General features: G+C 42.9%; 1 protein-coding gene across 2 annotated transcripts in view; it reads left to right on the top strand.

Moving 5' to 3' along the window:
- Nucleotides 1–21242, top strand: part of CLCN5 (chloride voltage-gated channel 5) — a 526001-nt gene that overhangs the window by 294239 nt on the left and 210520 nt on the right. The gene's annotated exons all lie outside the window — the stretch shown is intronic.

Genomic DNA, 21242 nt, shown 5'->3' with positions numbered 1-21242 from the left:
CTCTATTTGACCCACAAGCCACAGTTAAACCGGTGGCCATTAAACAAGGCTGTGAACAAACGGAGCGCCACTTATACCACATGGGTAGGAATCCGTAGAGACACAGCACCAATGCCATTTGCAAGCATGTAACACGCTGACTGGGTAAGCCCTATATATTTTTCTCACACCGGGCAGGCAGCACCGCAACATGGATATGCAGTGCGAAGATACTGCCAACTGAACTCACACATACCACGTTGCTGCTTTAGGCTGCATTACCACTTAACCCCTGCTATCAAAATTTTAAAACGCAAGCCATGGACACTGGGCAGATGAGGGGGGAGTGTGGAGACAGCGGAGGAGGCATGCACACACTCGACACCAGGGTATCGTGCCAACAGATGTGTTGGCAGCGTAGAAGGAGTCATGACTGTTTTGCATGCAGGATATGTGCTTTTTTACCACGCTGCTATCTCCTAGACATATTGGGACTTCACAGCCATTATAAATGCTAGTAATGCCCAGTGTTCTTAGAAGTGTGGAAAATGTGAGGAGAGTGCTACTGTAGACAATGCCGTCTAGCTGGGGACCGGGGCACACAGTGTCGACATGAATATTGTTGCCTCCAGCATTTTACAGTTTCAAAGAGGCCCATGAGCTGCTGCACAGTAAATCTGCTACAAATGAACTACGCCACACTTACAATATGAGCTCCTACAGAGGACCCACATACCACATGTGACAGGCTTCTAAATAATGCAAGATGGATGTAAGATGGAAGCCCCGGTGAACGGGGAACAGCTGTTGGGCCTCAGTGCAGCGCGGTGGCCACTCATGTCGCACTTACACTTCCTGCTCAATACAGAGTGGTGCGGAGCGGATCCTGTGTGTTTGCTTGCCTGGACCAGCCGGATCTCATACCGCCAGAGCTATGAGGACCCAGGGATTGCCTAGTAAACGCCACAGCCCGCAGACACCATAATTACAAATATAACAATGCAGGCATAGGTTTAGATCTAAACTCAACAGGCTGATCACAACATAGTTATATGTGAACATTTCAATCTAGGTACCGAAAGAGCTTTCTCTAAACAAGCAAAACTCTGTTAAACAGAACTTCTCAGATAACTCCTTAAACACCCGATATAGCTTGATGCTTAGTGGGACACTTTGAAATAATTGGCTAAGATATGTTTGTTGTTCCTTAGTTCCATGAATAACATACTTCTGCCATTAAACAATTCCTGTGCCGGTGTTTTTGCAAAGGTACACTGTAGCACCTATAGAGCGCGTACTAACATGTTTTACAAGGTCCTTTATATATCAGCGTTTCTTATGGGGGCTTGTGGGGGGCCCTCGGGAAACACTTAATACAGGATCCACTACTTGTGGACTATTTAGACCGTTGTATTGGTGTGGGGGTAAAAGCTAGGGAGTCTCAAAGAAGTAATCTCACAAACTTCAAAGCGGGGGTAAAATCTGGATTGGATGAGACTCTTAAGCGCTTGTGCTTAATTACCCAATAAGGAAAGATAGTCTTACTATGTAGTTGGATTCAATGAGATCTATTTATTTTTAGAATTATAAATGCATACAATAAAATTTAATAGAATTATAAATACATACAATAAAATTTAATACAAATATACAGATATGTTTGTATAATACACTAAGTAACAGGAATTGGAAAAAATATTATATCATTTTAATCACACTGTATGGTTGGCCAACCAGTTAGATTTGTTTTAAGAATCAATTTCTATTGTTTTAATTTTTATTGTATGTATTTATAATTCTAAAAATAAATAGATCTCATTGAATCCAACTACATAGTAAGACTATCTTTCCTTATTGGGTAATTAAGCACAAGTATTTAGACCGTTGTCCTATTGCTTACCATGTATTTTATTGGGTGATTTATATATATATAATAGTACTGAAAGATGCTCATATGTATAATTCTTTCAATGTCAAAACTACTGCTCCACATGTCACGTGTTCTAGGTGTCACGTGTGCTAGGTGTCATTGTACAGTGTGTGCTAGGTACTGCATGTGCCAGGCAAGGGGAGTGCTAGGTATGGCGTGAACTAGTTACCGTGTGTGCTAGGTACCGTGTGTGCTAGGTACCGTGTGTGCTAGGTACCGTGTGTGCTAGGTACCGTGTGTGCTAGGTGCAATGTGTGCTAGGTACTGTTTGCTAGGTGCAATGTGTGCTAGGTACTGTGTGTGCTAGGTACTGTGTGTGCTAGGTACAGGGTGTGCTTGGTTCGGCATATGCCAGGCAAGGGGGGTGCTGGGTACGGCGTGTGCTAGGTGCCGTGCGTGCTAGGTTCAATGTGTGCTAGGCACGGCATGTGCCAGGCAAGGGGGGTGCTGGGTACGGCGTGTGCTAGGTACAGTGTGTGCTAGGTACTGCATGTGCCAGGCAAGGGGGTGCCGGGTACGGCGTGTGCTAGGTACGGCGTGAGCTAGGTACAATGTGTGCTAGGTACAATGTGTGCTAGGTACGGCATGGGATAGGTACAGTTTGAGCGAAGTATAATGGGTGCTAGGTACAGTGTGTGCTAGGTGCCGAGCGCGTTAGATGCAATGAGTGCTGGCTACGGTGAGTGCTTGGTTCATTGTGTGCTGGGTACTGCGCGCGCTAGGCAAGGTGGGTGCCGGGTGCTGCGTGTGCTGAGCATGGTGTGAGCTAGGTACAGTAGGTTCCAGATACTATGCGTGTTGGGTACAATGTGTGCTAGGTATGATGTGTGCCAGGCACAGGGTATGCTGGGTACAATTTGGGTTAAGTACAGTGTGTGCTAGGTATATTGTGTGCTGGGAGCTGTGTGCGCTGTGAATGGTTTATGCTAAATAAAACGAGTGAAGTACAGCAAATGTGTGCTGGGTACGGCATGTGCTAGGTGTAATGAGGGCCAGATGTAGTGGGTGTTAGGCACAATAAATGCTGGGTAAAGTATGTACTAGACACAATGTGCATATTACTATTTCTAGAGCCCACACTAGGGTTCCACCTTGGTGAATTATTTTCACCACATATCCCTGCAATTTACTTATGATATATCAACGTTTGAACAGCTGTTGCAATCGGACCTGCGTGTCCGATCCTTTTGCTTGTGTATGTTAGATCAGGGGTCCTGCGAGTCCCCAAATGTTACCTCTCATTCTAAAACTGAATAAAAATTAATTAAAAAAAAAAAAAAAATCTTAAATGTACAAGATTAGTGAGCAAACAGGACAAAGTGAAATGTTACCAGATTCTTGTACGTCTATCACAAGACAGTTCATGACTGGTTTCTTGGTTACTACAAGTACCATTTATGCAACACAGCATCTTCCTGTAGGTGAATTCACAGACGCATTCCACTCTGTCAACTACTGTATTAAGAGCAAGGGCATGATTCTCTAAAGCTCTCTGGTTTGGGCGTGATTCTATAAGGTGTCTCGGCAGTTCTACAAGGCCCCTCAAGGATTGTTCTAAAAACAATTTTTACCTTCAGAACTGTGTATCTTATTTTATGTTAAATGTACAGTCTACTCCAGAATTTGTATTCATTAAAAAGACATTTACCCATTCCCCAGTTTTTCTTAACCAACCTGGTTATATTTATATAATTTTTACCTCTTTGATTACCTTCTATTTAAGCCTCTGCAGCCTTATTTCAGTTCTTTTGACAGACTTGCATGTCAGCCTGTCAGTGCTGATTCATAAATAACTCCATTGGAGTGAGCACAATGTTATCTATATGTCATGCATTAGCTAGCTGTCTAGCTGTAAAAAAAATGTCAAAAATGCACTGAGGTATGAGATGGCCTTCGAGGGCTTAGAAATTAGCATATGAATCTACCTAGGTTTAGATTTCAACAAAGAATACCTAAAGAGCAAAGACAATTTTGATGATAAAAGTAAATTGGAAAGTTGTTAAAAATTGCATGCCCTATCTGAATCATCAAAGTTTAATTTTGACTAGACTGTCCCTTTTAAGGAGAGATACTTGTTTTACAATTTAATGGTCAGTGAAAAAAGCTGATGATTTCTGAAAACCAGGCCCCATGTCTCCGTAACAGTTTAGATGTCAGTTCCCAACTTCTTGACTAAATTAACTCTCTATTTTTGTTAAAAAAAACAAAAAAAAACTGGACTGATTTTTGCTATACAGACAATTGCCAATGTGCCATCAAAAGGAAAGTATAGGACTCTCTCTGCCTTTGAATATTCCAAGTACATCACCAGTGAATGAGAATTTCAGCAGTGTGGAGAGGGCATAATTAAAAAAACATGTTTACACAACATATAAAGTGCATTTGGTAAATATAAAAGTGGTTTGTTTTTTAATAGTTCAAAGAAAACAGAATTTATGCTTACCTGATAAATTACTTTCTCCAACGGTGTGTCCGGTCCACGGCGTCATCCTTACTTGTGGGAATATCTCTTCCCCAACAGGAAATGGCAAAGAGTCCCAGCAAAGCTGGCCATATAGTCCCTCCTAGGCTCCGCCCACCCCAGTCATTCGACCGACGGACAGGAGGAAATATATAGGAGAAACCATATGGTACCGTGGTGACTGTAGTTAGAGAAAATAATTCATCAGACCTGATTAAAAAACCAGGGCGGGCCGTGGACCGGACACACCGTTGAAGAAAGTAATTTATCAGGTAAGCATAAATTCTGTTTTCTCCAACATTGGTGTGTCCGGTCCACGGCGTCATCCTTACTTGTGGGAACCAATACCAAAGCTTTAGGACACGGATGAAGGGAGGGAGCAAATCAGGTTACCTAAACGGAAGGCACCACAGCTTGCAATACCTTTCTCCCAAAAATAGCCTCCGAAGAAGCAAAAGTATAAAATTTGTAAAATTTGGCAAAAGTGTGCAATGAAGACCAAGTCGCTGCCTTACATATCTGGTCAACAGAAGCCTCGTTCTTGAAGGCCCATGTGGAAGCCACAGCCCTAGTGGAGTGAGCTGTGATTCTTTCAGGAGGCTGCCGTCTGGCAGTCTCATAAGCCAATCGGATGATGCTTTTAAGCCAAAAGGAAAGAGGTAGAAGTCGCTTTTTGACCTCTCCTTTTACCAGAAAAGACAACAAACAAAGAAGATGTTTGTCTGAAATCTTTTGTAGCCTCTAAATAGAATTTTAGAGCACGGACTACGTCCAAATTGTGTAACAAACTTTCCTTCTTTGAAACTGGATTCGGACATAAAGAAGGTACAACTATCTCCTGGTTAATATTCTTGTTAGAAACAACGTTTGGAAGAAAACCAGGCTTAGTACGCAAAACCACCTTATCTGCGTGGAACACCAGATAGGGCGGAGAACACTGCAGAGCAGATAACTCTGAAACTCTTCTAGCAGAAGAAATAGCAACCAAAAACAAAAGTTTCCAAGATAGTAACTTAATATCTATGGAATGTAAAGGTTCAAACGGAACCCCTTGAAGAACTGAAAGAACTAGATTTAGACTCCAGGGAGGAGTCAAAGGTCTGTAAACAGGCTTGATCCTAACCAGAGCCTGAACAAATGCTTGAACATCTGGCACAGCTGCCAGTCTTTTGTGTAGTAAGACAGATAAAGCAGAGATCTGTCCCTTTAGAGAACTTGCAGATAATCCTTTCTAGTTACCGGTTTTCTGGCCTGAACCAGAGTATCTATCACAGAATCTGAAAACCCACGCTTTGATAGAATCAAGCGTTCAATCTCCAAGCCGTCAGCTGGAGGGAGACCAGATTTGGATGTTCGAATGGACCCTGAACAAGAAGGTCCTGTCTCAAAGGTAGCTTCCATGGTGGAACTGATGACATATTCACCAGGTCTGCATACCAAGTCCTGCGTGGCCACGCAGGAGCTATCAAGATCACAGAGGCCCTCTCCTGTTTGATCCTGGCTACCAGCCTGGGAATAAGAGGAAACGGTGGAAATACATAAGCTAGGTTGAAGGTCCAAGGTGCTATTAGTGCATCTACTAGAATCCCTACTACTGGGATCCCTGGATCTGGACCCGTAGCAAGGAACCTTGAAGTTCTGACGAGACGCCATCAGATCCATGTCTGGAATGCCCCATAATTGAGTTAGTTGGGCAAAGATCTCCGGGTGGAGTTCCCACTCCCCCGGATGGAATGTCTGACGACTCAGATAATCCGCTTCCCAGTTTTCCACACCTGGGATGTGGATCGCAGATAGGTGGCAGGAGTGATCCTCCGCCCATTGAATTATTTTGGTTACTTCTTTCATCGCCAGGGAACTCCTTGTTCCCCCCTGATGATTGATATACGCAACAGTCGTCATGTTGTCTGATTGGAATCTTATGAATCTGGCCTTTGCTAGCTGAGGCCAAGCCCTGAGAGCATTGAAGATCGCTCTTAGTTCCAGAATGTTTATCGGGAGAAGAGACTCTTCCCGAGACCATAGTCCCTGAGCTTTCAGGGATTCCCAGACCGCACCCCAGCCCACTAGACTGGCGTCGGTCGTGACAATGACCCACTCTGGTCTGCGGAAGCTCTTTCCCTGGGATAGATGGTCCAGGGTCAGCCACCAACGGAGTGAATCTCTGGTCTTCTGATCTACTTGAATCATCGGAGACAAGTCTGTATAGTCCCCATTCCACTGTTTGAGCATGCACAGTTGTAATGGTCTTAGATGAATTCGTGCAAAAGGAACTATGTCCATTGCTGCAACCATCAACCCTACAACTTCCATGCACTGCGCTATGGAAGGACGTGGAACAGAATGAAGAACTTGACAAGCGCTTAGAAGTTTTGACTTTCTGACCTCTGTCAGAAAAATCCTCATTTCTAAGGAATCTATTATTGTTCCCAAGAAGGGAACTCTTGTTGACGGAGACAGAGAACTTTTTTCTATGTTCACCTTCCATCCGTGTGATCTGAGAAAGGCCAGAACGATGTCTGTATGAGCCTTTGCTTTTGACAGGGACGACGCTTGTATTAGAATGTCGTCCAAGTAAGGTACTACTGCAATGCCCCTCGGTCTTAGAACCGCTAGAAGGGACCCTAGTACCTTTGTGAAAATCCTTGGAGCAGTGGCTAACCCGAATGGGAGGGCCACAAACTGGTAATGTTTGTCCAGAAAGGCGAACCTTAGGAACTGATGATGATCTTTGTGGATAGGAATATGTAGGTACGCATCCTTTAGATCCACGGTAGTCATAAATTGACCTTCCTGGATAGTGGGTAGAATCTTTCGAATGGTTTCCATCTTGAACGATGGTACCCTGAGAAATTTGTTTAGGATCTTCAAGTCCAAAATTGGTCTGAAAGTTCCCTCTTTTTTGGGAACTACGAACAGATTTGAATAAAATCCCATTCCTTGTTCCTTTAGTGGAACTGGGTGTATCACTCCCATCTTTAACATGTCTTCTACACAATGTAAGAACGCCTGTCTCTTTATTTGGTTTAAGGATAAGTGAGACATGTGGAACCTTCCCCTTGGGGGTAGTTCCCTGAATTCCAGAAGATAACCCTGAGAAACTATTTCTAGTGCCCAGGGATTCTGAACATCTCTTGCCCAAGCCTGAGCAAAGAGAGAGTCTGCCCCCTACTAGATCCGGTCCCGGATCGGGGGCTACTCCTTCATGCTGTTTTGTTAGCAGCAGCAGGCTTCTTGGCCTGCTTACCCTTGTTCCAGCCTTGCATCGGTTTCCAGGCTGGTTTGGGTTGTGAGGCATTACCCTCTTGCTTAGAGGATGCAGAATTAGAGGCCGGTCCGTTCCTGAAATTGCGAAAGGAACGAAAATTAGACTTATTCTTGGCCTTGAAAGGCCTATCTTGTGGAAGGGCGTGGCCCTTTCCCCCAGTGATGTCTGAGATAATCTCTTTCAATTCTGGTCCAAATAGAGTTTTACCTTTGAAAGGGATGTTAAGCAATTTAGTCTTGGATGACACATCCGCTGACCAAGACTTTAGCCAAAGCGCTCTGCGCGCCACAATTGCAAACCCTGAATTTTTCGCCGCTAATCTAGCTAATTGCAAAGCGGCATCTAAAATAAAAGTTAGCCAACTTAAGTGCGTGAACTCTGTCCATAACCTCCTCATATGGAGTGTCTCTACTGAGCGACTTTTCTAGTTCCTCGAACCAGAACCACGCTGCTGTAGTGACAGGAACAATGCACGAAATGGGTTGTAGAAGGTAACCTTGCTGTACAAAAATCTTTTTAAGCAAACCCTCCAATTTTTTATCCATAGGATCTTTGAAAGCACAACTATCCTCGATAGGAATAGTAGTGCGCTTGTTTAGAGTAGAAACTGCCCCCTCGACCTTAGGGACTGTCTGCCATAAGTCCTTTCTGGGGTCGACCATAGGAAATAATTTCTTAAATATAGGAGGGGGAACAAAAGGTATTCCAGGCTTTTCCCACTCCTTATTCACTATGTCCGCCACCCGCTTGGGTATAGGAAAAGCGTCGGGTGCACCGGAACCTCTAGGAACTTGTCCATCTTGCATAATTTCTCTGGAATGACCAAGTTGTCACAATCATCCAGAGTAGATAACACCTCCTTAAGCAGTGCGCGGAGATGTTCTAATTTAAATTTAAATGTCACAACATCAGGTTCAGCTTGTTGAGAAATTTTTCCTGAATCTGAAATTTCCCCATCTGACAAAACCTCCCTAATGACCACTTCAGATTGGTGTGAGGGTATGACAGAACAATTATCATCAGCGCCCTCCTGCTCTTCAGTGTTTAAAACAGAGCAATCGCGCTTTCTCTGATATGTAGGCATTTTGGATAAAATATTTGCTATGGAGTTATCCATTACAGCCGTCAATTGTTGCATGGTAATAAGCATTGGCGCGCTAGATGTACTAGGGGCCTCCTGCGTGGGCAAAACTGGTGTAGACACAGTAGGAGATGATGTAGTATCATGTTTACTCCCCTCATCTGAGGAATCATCTTGGGCAATTTCATTATCTGTGGCAGTACTGTCCTTACTTTGTTTGGACGCTATGGCACAATTATCACACAAATTTAAATGGGGAGACACATTGGCTTTCATACATATAGAACATAGCTTATCCGAAGGCACAGACATGTTAAACAGGCTTAAACTTGTCAATAAAGCACAAAAAACGTTTTAAAACAAAAACTTTTCCAGCTACTTTCAGATCCTCACACATGCATCTGCATGTCTTGCTCTCAAAAAACAACTGCACAGTAATGGCGCGAAAATTAGGCTCAGCCTACAACTGGGAAGGCCCTCCCTGACTGGAAAAGGTGTCTAACATAGTGCCTGCCGTTAAAAAACGTTCCCCAAGTTTATAAATGAGAATTATCAGCATAAACATGTATAAAATGCCCAAATAAAGCAATCGATTTAGCCCATAAAAGTGTCTACCAGTTTTATAGCCCATATTAAGCCCTTTATTCTGTTTGCTTGACTAAGAAAATGGCTTACCGGTCCCCATGAGGGGAAATGACAGCCTTCCAGCATTACATGGTCTTGTTAGAAATATGGCTAGTCATACCTTAAGCAGAAAAGTCTGCTAACTGTTTCCCCCAACTGAAGTTACTTCATCTCAACAGTCCTATGTGGAAACAGCAATCGATTTTAGTTACTGTCTGCTAAAATCATCTTCCTCTCACAAACAGAAATCTTCATCCTTTTCTGTTTCAGAGTAAATAGTACATACCAGCACTATTTTAAAATAACAAACACTTGATAGAAGAATAAAAAAAAAAACTACATTTAAACACCAAAAAACTCTTAACCATCTCCGTGGAGATGTTGCCTGTGCAACGGCAAAGAGAATGACTGGGGTGGGCGGAGCCTAGGAGGGACTATATGGCCAGCTTTGCTGGGACTCTTTTCCATTTCCTGGTGGGGAAGAAATATTCCCACAAGTAAGGATGACGCCGTGGACCGGACACACCAATGTTGGAGAAACTAAGTTTCATGGTTAATGTGGTATATTTCTTACAATTGCTTATCTCATTACTTAAAGAATGGCGAGACAGATGTGTGGGAATGTCCACCTAAGCCAGCGTGTATTGTTTAGAACATTTAGAATATACCTGCAAAGTTTTCTCATGGTTGATAAAGAAAAAAACAAAACATTAATAATAAACCTATATGAGCTGGGGAATTGTAGGTATACTATGCATGTGTATATAGTGTTTCATTCCAATGAGTCATACTGTATCAAACGTGTTATTAAAATAAATACATTTGTTACAGTGTTTCCACAATATTAGAAGTAAACTTATTCGGAGCAGTGTGAACTTAGTTTGTGCGATTTATAGCAGCTGCATAAGTACAATGTTAAAAAAGCCATCTTTTTAAAACACGATTTATTGAGTGCAATGTTTAAAAAAACAAAAACACAAATTTAAACCGGAAAAGCTTGCAGTGTTTGTTTTAAGCTGGATATAAATATGCCATACATGAAATCCTAAAAATAGAAAAACAATAAAAATTAAAAACATAATTTATACTTACCTGATAAATTATTTTCTTTCCTGGCATGGAGTCCATTAATTCATTCAATTACTAGTGGGAAATAAACTCCTGGCCACCAGGTGGAGGCAAAGAACACCCCATTAAAGCTTTGAGTATCCTTCAACTACCCACAATCCCCAGTCATTCAGCCGAGGAATTATGGAAACAGAAGACACAAAGGGTATAGAGGTGGCTGAGGTTTACAAAAATGACATAAAGCCGTCTTAAAAATAAGGACGGGTGTGGAATCTCCATGCCAGGAAAGAAAATAATTTATTAGGTAAGTTTAAATTATGTTTTCTTTCCAATGGCATGGAGAGTCAACAAATCCTTTCAATTACTAGTGGTAACCAATACCAAAGCTAGAGTCCACAAGGGAGGGATACACAAGACAGGCAAACTTAAACAGAAAGCACCACCCCTTAATGAACTTTCCTCCCAAATGAAGCCTCAGCTGAGGCAAAAACATCAAATTTGGAAAAAATATGCAATGATGATCAAGTGGCCGCCTTCCAAATCTGTTCCATAGAAGCATCATTCTTAAAGGCCCAAGAGGAAGCGACAGCTCTAGTGGAGTGAGCCGTAATTTTCTCTGGAGGCTGCTGTCCAGGTGTTTCAGAAGCCAATCGAATAACACTTCTCAACCAGAAGGATAGAGTAGAGGAAGTGGTCTTCTGACCTCTCCATTTATCAGAAAGGACAACAAAAAGAGCAGATTGACAAAAATCTTTCGTAGCCTGTAAATAGAATCTTAAAGCACGCACAACATCCAGTGCAATAACCGCTCCTTAGAGGAAGGATTAGGATAAAATGAAGGAACAACAATTTCTTCGTTAATATTGCGTTTCGAGATCACCTTAGGTAGAAATCCTAATTTAGTACTGAGAACCGCCTTATCTGCATGAAGAATAAGATAAGGAGAATCGCACTGTAGAGCCAAAAGCTCAGAAACTCTACGGGAAGAGTTAATTGCCAGCAGAAACAAAACCTTCCAGGACAATAACTTGATACCAACAGACTGCATAGGCTCAAATGGAGCCCGCTGCAGAACTTTAAGAACAAGATTAAGACTCCAAGGAGTAGCAATTGATTCTAACCAAAGCCTGGACAAAAGATTGAACAGCTGGCAAAATTGCCAGACGCTACTCAGAAGAATCGACAGTGCCGAAATCTGACCCTTTAGGGTATTGACTAACTCTTCTTCAGGCCCTCCTGAAGAAAGGACAGAATACAGGGAATTCTCACCTGACTCCAAGAAAAACCCCTAGATCCACACCAATGAAGGTATTTACGCCATACCTTATAATAAGTCTTGCGAGTAACAGGCTTATGAGTCCGAATCATAGTCTCAATAACTTTCACAGAAAAACCTTGTCTGGACAAGACTAAGCGTTCAATCTCCAAGCAGTCGGCTTCAGAGAGGCTAAGTTCGGATGGAGGAAGGGACCCTGGAGTAGAAGATCCTTCCTCAGAGTCAATTTCCACGGGGGAAATGACAACATCCTCACTAGGTCCGCAAACCAAGTTCTGCGAGGCCACGCTGGAGCTATTAGAATCACTGAAGCCTGCTCCTGTTTGATACAAGCTATCACCCGAGGAAGGAGGGCAACTGGAGGAAACTGATAAATAACACCGAATTCCCACTGCCCTGCCAGAGCGTCTACCAGAGCTGCTTGAGGATCACTTGATCTTTCTCCGTATCTTGGAAGCTTGACGTTTAGACGAAATGCCATCAGATCCAGCTCCGTAAATCCCCTCTTGAGGGTTAACATCGAGAAAACTTACGGATGGAGAGGCTTTTTCCCTGGATGAAATGTCTGCCTGCTCGGATAATCCGATTCCCAGTTGCCAACTCCTAGGAAATGAATGGCAGAGAGATAACAATTGTGAGACTCTGCCCACTGAAGAATGCGAGTCACCTCCTTCATAGCTAACAAGCTCCGAGTTCTTCCTTGATGGCTGATATACGCCACCGAAGGGATGTTGTCCGATTTGAAATCTGATAAACCGGACTAAACTCAGTTGAGGCCAAACTGATAGAGCATTGAGAATTTGCTCTCAATTCTAGGATATTTATAGGGAGGGCATATTTCTCCTGAGTCCAAAGTCCCTGAGCTCCTAGGAAACCCCAAACTGCTCCCTAGCCTAACAGTCTGGCATCCATTGTCATAATCTCCCAAGAAGGTCTCAAGAAAGTGCCCTGAGACAAATGGTCCGGGGAGATCCACTAAGACAGAGACATCCTTGTCGGTGTCTAAAACTATCCTCTGAGAGAGATCCAAGTAGTCTCTGTTCCATTGATTGAGCATACATAACTGTAGAGGTCTCAGATGGAAGCGAGCAAATGGAATAATGTCCATGGATGACAGCATGAGACCAACTTCCATGCATACAGCTACCAATGGACGAACAGAGGACTGAAGAGAATGACAGGCCTCCAGAAGCTTGAATTTTCTGACATCCGTCAAAAAAATCTTTGGAGATACTGAGTCTGATTGTCCCCAGAAAACATACCCTGGTACTTGGCACCAAGGAACTTAATCCTTTTTTAATTTTTTTTTTTTTTAAAAACTAAGTGCTGCATCCTTCACACCTAGAAGGTAAAAGCACTTACCTGTGGATCTGCTGTAGGGCAGGTACAGCAAACAGGTTTGATAAATTCCCCACTGACAAATACCTGTAGATAAAGAAAAAACAGAGTAACCAACCATTTTCTATATAGGGGTAGCAAAAATGTTGGAAGGTATGCAAAGACCACCTCGCCATCTTCCAACTGCTAAAAGCCACCATTATTCTTACTAAAGAGAATTACATAGACACAGCATAACCCCAATCCTTGCTTGCAGGGAAAATTACCCATTAAAGGATTAACATGAATGACTGGGGATTGTGGGTAGTGGGAGGATACTTGAAGCTTTGCTGGGGTGTTCTTTGCCTCCACCTGGTGGCCAGGAGTTGAATTCCCAATAGTAATTAAATGGATTTGTGGACTCTCCATGCCATTGGAAAGAAAGAATGTTTTATTATTCATGGACAAGTTTCATTATTGGATTGTAACAATAGAGCTTTTCAATCACTTTAGATCATTTTTATCTTCTATTACGATTGCAATGCGGATACCTTTTTAGAACATAGCATTGTTAGGATGATTCTTTGATCATCGACCCCTTAACACTTTTTCAAATAGAATCCACTCCATTGCATTGTAGAGAAGTGGTCCAGACTAGTTACTCGTTGCTTCAGTGAGCTGAGCCTTTGTGGGAACCCAGCCTGCCTCTATCAGCAAAAAGGAGTGATGTAACTTTTGTGAATTGGCATTTTACTGTGTTGTCATTGCTTATGGCTTCTCTAAAATGATTTACTGAATGTGGCACCTTTTTATCTTCTGCCAGTATTTATTGAAGATTTTAAGATCTTTTCTTTCTACTCATTATAGGAATACATTATTTGTTAATAGCTATTTAATGGAGGATTATATTCAATAACAGGAGTTTGATATATTTGTTTCCATCTAAAGGGGAGGAGAGTCCACGGCTTTATTCATTACTATTGGGAATTAAGAACCTGGCCACCAGGAGGAGGCAAAGACACCCCAGCCAAAGGCTTAAATACCTCCCCCACTTCCCTCATCCCCCAGTCATTCTTTGCAGAGGAGTGCCAGTGTTTCCGAGTAGTCTCTTATGGAGGGTAGTACTCTTCGCAGTGGGACTGGAGTTTTAAGTAGTCCTGTCAGCCTCTCAGTGAGAGGATGGATGAAAGTTAGAGTCAGGAGATACGGGGAGAGTCTTTCTGCGAAACCATCCCGACTCATATTACCAGCTCCATAATCAATCAGTGTTGACTAGTTTCGCTGCCTGCTTTCTTCACTCAAGTCCATGTCAGGAGCGAGGCTACTAGCCTGTCACACTTGAAGGGCCTTGTTCCTATTCCACAGCGTAGATTCTGGTAAGATAGTTTCATTCTTTATTAATAACATAGAAGACAAGGTCACAGTGTGGCGCCTGTTTATCTTTAAAGAATCAAGGGTTAATATTCCTGGAAGGGGGATTATTGAACGGGGGGGGGGGTTATACATGAGATTGTTTGTGTCATTGCTGCGTTATGTGCGAGATAAGGCTCTGGAAATGTGTGGAACTTTCAGGTTACTTGCGGAAACTTGCGCGGCCATTTCTCCAACATTGGTGTGTCCGGTCCACGGCGTCATCCATAACTTGTCGGAATATTCTCTTCCCCAACAGGAAATGGCAAAGAGCACAGCAAAAGCTGTCCATATAGTCCCTCCCAGGCTCCGCCCCCCCCAGTCATTCTCTTTGCCGCTCTGAACAAGTAGCATCTCCACGGAGATGGTGAAGAGTATGTGGTGTTTAGTTGTAGTTTTTTATTCTTCTATCAAGAGTTTGTTATTTTAAAATAGTGCTGGTATGTACTATTTACTCTGGAACAGAAAGAAATGAAGAGTTCTGTTTAAAAGAGGAGTATGATTTTAGCAGCAGTAACTAAAATCAATTGCTGTTCCCACACAGGACTGTTGAGCTGAGAGAACTTCAGTTGGGGGGAACAGTTTGCAGACTTTTTTGCTCAAGGTATGACTAGCCATTTTTCTAACAAGGCTGTGTAATGCTGGAAGGCTGTCATTTTCCCCTCATGGGGATCGGTAAGCCATTTTCTTAGACTCAAACAGAATAAAGGGCTTATTATGGGCTATAAACTGGTAGACACTTTTAGGGGCTAAATCGATTGCTTTATTTAAGTATTATATGCAGTTTTTTAATATTGGGAACGTTTTTAGCGCCAGGCACTTGTTAAGACACCTTCCCAGTCAGGAAGGGCCTTTCACTGTAGTAGGCAGAGCCTCATTTTCGCGCCATTATTGCACAGTTACTTTTGAGTACAGTACATGCAGCTGCATGTGTGAGGGTCTGGTATCCACTGAAAACGTTCCTAGAAGGCTTCAATTGGTTAAAATTGCAAACGGCTCCGGTTTCCACATTTTATGGGTTAACAGCTTGAAAATTGGGGTGCAATACTTTGAATGCATTAAGACATTGTGGTGAAAATTTGGTAAATATTGGATAATTCCTTCATAGTTTTTCACATATTCAGTAATAAAGTGTGCCCTGTTTAACATTTAAAGAGACCGTAACGGTTTTGTTTTAAAGCGGTTTTTGTGCTTTATTAACCAGTTTAAGCCTGTTTAACATGTCTGTACCTTCAGATAGATCATGTTCTGTATGTATGGAAGCCAATGTGGTTCCCCCTTCAAATATGTGTGATAATTGTGCCATAGCGTCCAAACAAAGTAAGGACAGTACTGTCACAAATAGTAAGGTTGCCCAGGATGATTCCTCAGATGAAGGAAGTAGACATAGTTCTACATCATCTCCTTCTGTGTCTATACCAGTTATGCCCGCACAGGCGACCCCTAGTACTTCTAGCGCGCCAATGCTTGTTACTATGCAACAATTGACGGCAGTAATGGATAACTCCATAGCTAATATTTTATCCAAAATGCCAGCATTTCAGAGAAAGCGCGATTGCTCTGTTTTAAACACTGTAGAGCAGGAGGGCGCTGATGATAATTTTTCTGTCATACCCTCACACCAATCTGAAGTGGCAGTGAGGGAGGGTTTGTCAGATGGGGAAATTTCTGATACAAGAAGAATTTCTCAGCAGGCAGAACCTGATGTTGTGACATTTAAATTTAAATTAGAGCATCTCCGCGCATTACTTAAGGAGGTGCTATCTACTCTGGATGATTGTGACAATCTGGTCATCCCAGAAAAATTGTGCAAGATGGACAAGTTCCTAGAGGTCCCGGTGCACCCTGATGCTTTTCCGATACCTAAACGGGTGGCGGACATAGTGAATAAGGAGTGGGAAAAGCCAGGCATACCTTTTGTCCCTCCTCCTATATTTAAGAAATTGTTCCCTATGGTCGACCCCAGGAAGGACTTATGGCAAACAGTCCCTAAGGTCGAGGGGGCGGTTTCTACACTAGCCAAGCGCACGAACATTCCTATTGAGGACAATTGTGCTTTCAAAGATCCTATGGATAAAAAATTGGAGGGTTTGCTTAAAAAGATTTTTGTACAGCAAGGTTACCTCCTTCAACCTATTTTGTGCATTATTCCTGTCACTACAGCGGCGTGGTTCTGGTTCGAGGAACTGGAAAAGTCTCTCAGTAGGGAGACTCCGTATGAGGAAGTCATGGACAGAATTCACGCACTTAAGTTAGCTAATTCCTTTATTTTAGACGCCGCTTTGCAGTTAGCGAGGTTAGCGGCGAAAAATTCAGGGTTTGCAATTGTGGCGCGCAGAGCGCTCTGGCTAAAGTCTTGGTCGGCGGATGTATCTTCCAAGACGAAATTGCTTAATATCCCTTTCAAAGGTAAGACCCTTTTTGGGCCAGAATTGAAAGAGATTATTTCAGACATCACTGGGGGAAAGGGCCATGCCTTTGCACAAGATAGACCTTTCAAGGCTAAGAATAAGTCCAATTTTTGTTCCTTTCGCAATTTCAGGAACAGACCGGCTTCCAACTCTGCAGCCTCTAGACAAGAGGGTAACGCTTCCCAGACTAAACCAATGCAAGGCTGGAACAAGGGTAAACAGGCCAAGAAGCCTGCTGCTGCTACCAAAACAGCATGAAGGGGTAGCCCCCGATCCGGGACTGGATCTAGTAGGGGGCAGACTCTCTCTCTTTGCTCAGGCTTGGGCAAGAGATGTTCAGGATCCCTGGGCACTAGAAATAGTTTCTCAGGGTTATCTTCTAGAATTCAAGGAACTACCCCCAAGGGGAAGGTTCCACATGTCTCACTTATCTTCAAACCAAATAAAGAGACAGGCATTCTTACATTGTGTAGAAGACCTGTTAAAGATGGGAGTGATACACCCAGTTCCAACTGTGGAACAAGGTCAGGGGTTTTACTCAAATCTGTTTGTAGTTCCCAAAAAAAGAGGGAACTTTCAGACCAATTCTGGATTTAAAAATTCTAAACAAATTTCTCAGAGTTCCATCGTTCAAAATGGAAACCATTCGAACATTTTTACCTACAATCCAGGAGGGTCAATTTATGACTACCGTGGATTTAAAGGATGCGTATTTACATATTCCTATCCACAAAGATCATCATCAGTTCCTAAGGTTCACCTTTCTGGACAAACCTTACCAGTTCGTGGCTCTCCCATTCGGGCTAGCCACTGCTCCAAGGATTTTCACAAAGGTGCTCGGGTCCCTTCTAGCGGTTCTAAGACCAAGGGGTATTGCAGTGGCACCTTATCTGGACGACATTCTAATCCAAGCGTCGTCTCTTCCCAAAGCAAAGGCTCATATAGACATTGTTCTAGCCTTTCTCAGATCTCACGGGTGGAAGGTGAACGTAGAAAAGAGTTCCCTGTCTCCGTCGACAAGAGTTCCCTTTTTGGGAACAATAATAGATTCTTTAGAAATGAAGATCTTCCTGACAGAAGTCAGAAATTCAAAGCTTCTAAACGCTTGTCAAGTTCTTCACTCTATTCTGTAGCCTTCCATAGCTCAGTGCATGGAAGTAGTAGGGTTGATGGTTGCAGCAATGGACATAGTTCCTTTTGCTCAAATTCATCTAAGACCATTACAACTGTGCATGCTCAAGCAGTGGAATGGGGACTATACAGACTTGTCTCCAATGATTCAAGTAGACCAGATGACCAGAGACTCACTCCGTTGGTGGTTGACCCAGGATCACCTGTCCCAGGGAATGAGTTTCCGCAGACCAGAGTGGGTCATTGTCACGACCGACGCCAGTCTATTAGGCTGGGGCGCGGTCTAGGATTCCCTGAAAGCTCAGGGTCTATGGTCTCGGGAAGAGTCTCTTCTCCCGATAAACATCCTGGAACTGAGAGCGATATTCAATGCTCTCAGGGCTTGGCCGCAACTAGCGAAGGCCGGATTCATAAGATTCCAGTCAGACATGACGACTATAGCTTACATCAACCATCAGGGGGGAACAAGGAGTTCCTTGGCGATGAGAGAGGTGTCCAAAATCATCAAATGGGCGGAGGATCACTCCTGCCACCTATCTGCAATCCACATCCCAGGAGTAGACAACTGGGAGGCGGATTATCTGAGTCGTCAGACTTTCCATCCGGGGGAGTGGGAACTTCACCCGGAGGTGTTTGCCCAGTTGACTCAATTATGGGGCATTCCAGACATGGATCTGATGGCGTCTCGTCAGAACTTCAAGGTTCCTTGCTACGGGTCCAGATCCAGGGATCCCAAGGCGACTCTAGTGGATGCATTAGTGGCGCCTTGGTCGTTCAACCTAGCTTATGCGTTTCCACCGTTCCCTCTCCTTCCCAGGCTTGTAGCCAGGATCAAACAGGAGAAGGCCTCAGTGATTCTGATAGCTCCTGCGTGGCCGCGCAGGACTTGGTATGCAGACCTGGTGAATATGTAATCGGCTCCACCATGGAAGCTACCTTTGAGACAGGATCTTCTAGTACAAGGTCCATTCGAACATCCAAATCTAGTTTCTCTGCAGCTGACTGCTTGGAAATTGAACGTTTGATTTTATCCAAGCGTGGGTTTTCAGATTCAGTGATAGACACTCTGGTCCAAGCCAGAAAACCTGTGACTAGAAAGATTTACCATAAAATATGGAAAAGATATATCTGTTGGTGTGAATCCAAGGGATTCTCCTGGAGTAAGATTAAAATTCCTTGGATCCTCTCCTTTCTCCAAGAAGGTTTGGATAAGGGATTGTCAGCGAGTTCTATAAAAGGACAGATTTCTGCTTTATCTGTCTTGTTACACAAACGACTCGCAGCTGTGCCAGATGTACAAGCTTTTGTACAGGCGTTGGTTAGAATCAAGCCTGTTTACAGACCCTTGACTCCTCCCTGGAGTCTAAATTTAGTTCTTTCAGTTCTTCAAGGGGTTCCGTTTGAACCCTTACATTCCATAGATATCAAGTTACTATCTTGGAAAGTTTTGTTTTTGGTTGCTATTTCTTCTGCTAGAAGAGTTTCTGAATTATCTGCTTTGCAGTGTGATCCACCCTATCTGGTGTTCCATTCAGATAAGGTTGTTTTGCGTAGCGGCCAATTCTTTCATCTGTGATGCCAATATGCAAATTATTCGCCTGAATGCTAAGGTGTCAGGTTTTTCTGTTTTAGCGTGCAGGGCTTTGTGGCTAAAATCTTGGTCTGCGGACATGACCTCTAAGGTGAGGCTGATGTCCTTGCCTTTTCAAGGAAAGATCCTGTTCGGTCAAGGTTTGGATTTGATTATATCCACGGTTACAGGAGGCAAGGGATCTTTCTTTCATGTAATTGGCAAGAGTTCATGAGCTAGTGACGTATGGGATATACATTCCTACCAGGAGGGGCAAAGTTTCCCAAACCTCAAAATGCCTATAAATACACCCCCAACCACACCCACAATTCAGTTTTTACAAACTTTGCCTCCTATGAAGGTGGTGAAGTAAGTTTGTGCTAAGATTTCTACGCTGATATGCGCTTCTCAGCATCCTGAAGCCCGGTTCCTCTCAGAGTGCAGTGAATGACAGAGGGATGTGAAGGGAGTATTACCTATTGAATACAATGGTCATCCTAACGGGGATCTATTTCATAGGTTCTCTGTTATCGTTCGTAGAGATTCATCTCCTACCTCCCTTTTCAGATCGACGATATACTCTTATATACCATTACCTCTACTGATTCTCGTTTCAGTACCGGTTTGGCTATCTACTTTATGTAGATGAGTGTCTTTTGGTAAGTAGGTTTTCTTTTATTTAAGACACTCTCAGCTAGGGTTTGGCACTTTATATGTAAAGTTCTAAATATATGTTTTGCACTTATATTTGCCATGATTCAGGTTAATCAGTATATTTCCTTTTCGCAGACTGTCAGTTTCATTTTGGGGAATGCATATAAAAAATATATATATATTTTTACCTGAAATTTTCAAATTGACTTTTTTTTAAATTGCGGGCTGTTAGGCTCGCGGGAGTGTAAAATTCTATAATTTATTGCGTCATTCTTGGCGCGAGACTTTTTTGGCGCAAGAATTACGTTTTTTGATGTAATTTTGTCATTTCCGGTGTCTTAGTTGGCGCCGAGAATTTTCACGTAGTTGTGTCATCTATGACGCTCGTGTTTATTGCAGACGTTCTTGGTGCCAACAAAATATTTTGTCAGTTGTGGGCGTCATACTTGGCGCCAGATTTCTGACATTATTTAAGTCTTTATTTCATTTTGCTTCTGGTTTCCAGAGGCTTATTTTGTTTGCATTTTTTCCCATTCCTGAAACTGTCATATAAGGAAATTGATATTTCTCTTACATGGTGTATCCAGTCCACGGATTCATCCTTGTGGGATATTCTCAATCCCTACAGGAAGTGGCAAAGAGCACACAGCAGAGCTGTCCATATAGCTCCCCTCAGGCTCCCTCCCCCCCGTCATTCTCTTTGCCTCTCTAAAAAGTAGCACCTCCACGGGAGGGTAAAGGGAATGTGGTGTTAGATTTGTAGTTTTTATTTCTTCAATCAAGAGTTTATTTTAAAATAGTGCCGGTTTGTACTATTTACTCTGAGGCAGAAAGTGATGAAGATTTCTGCTGAGAGGAAAAAGATTTTAGCATGTTGTAACTAAAATCCATTGCTGTTCCCACACAGGACTGTTGAGTACCGGAGAACTTCAGTTGGGGGGAACAGTTTGCAGGCTTAACTGCTTAAGGTATGCTCAGTCACTTTTTTTCTAACAAGACTTGGTAATGCTAGAAGACTGACAGAAATCCCCATGTGGGAAGGTAAGCCATATTCTGAGACTC

Source organism: Bombina bombina, chromosome 1 (genome assembly GCF_027579735.1).
Source record: "Bombina bombina isolate aBomBom1 chromosome 1, aBomBom1.pri, whole genome shotgun sequence".
NCBI lineage: Eukaryota > Metazoa > Chordata > Amphibia > Anura > Bombinatoridae > Bombina > Bombina bombina.
The sequence above is the reverse complement of the archived record's forward strand: the minus strand, read 5'-3'. Positions and strand labels throughout refer to the sequence as shown.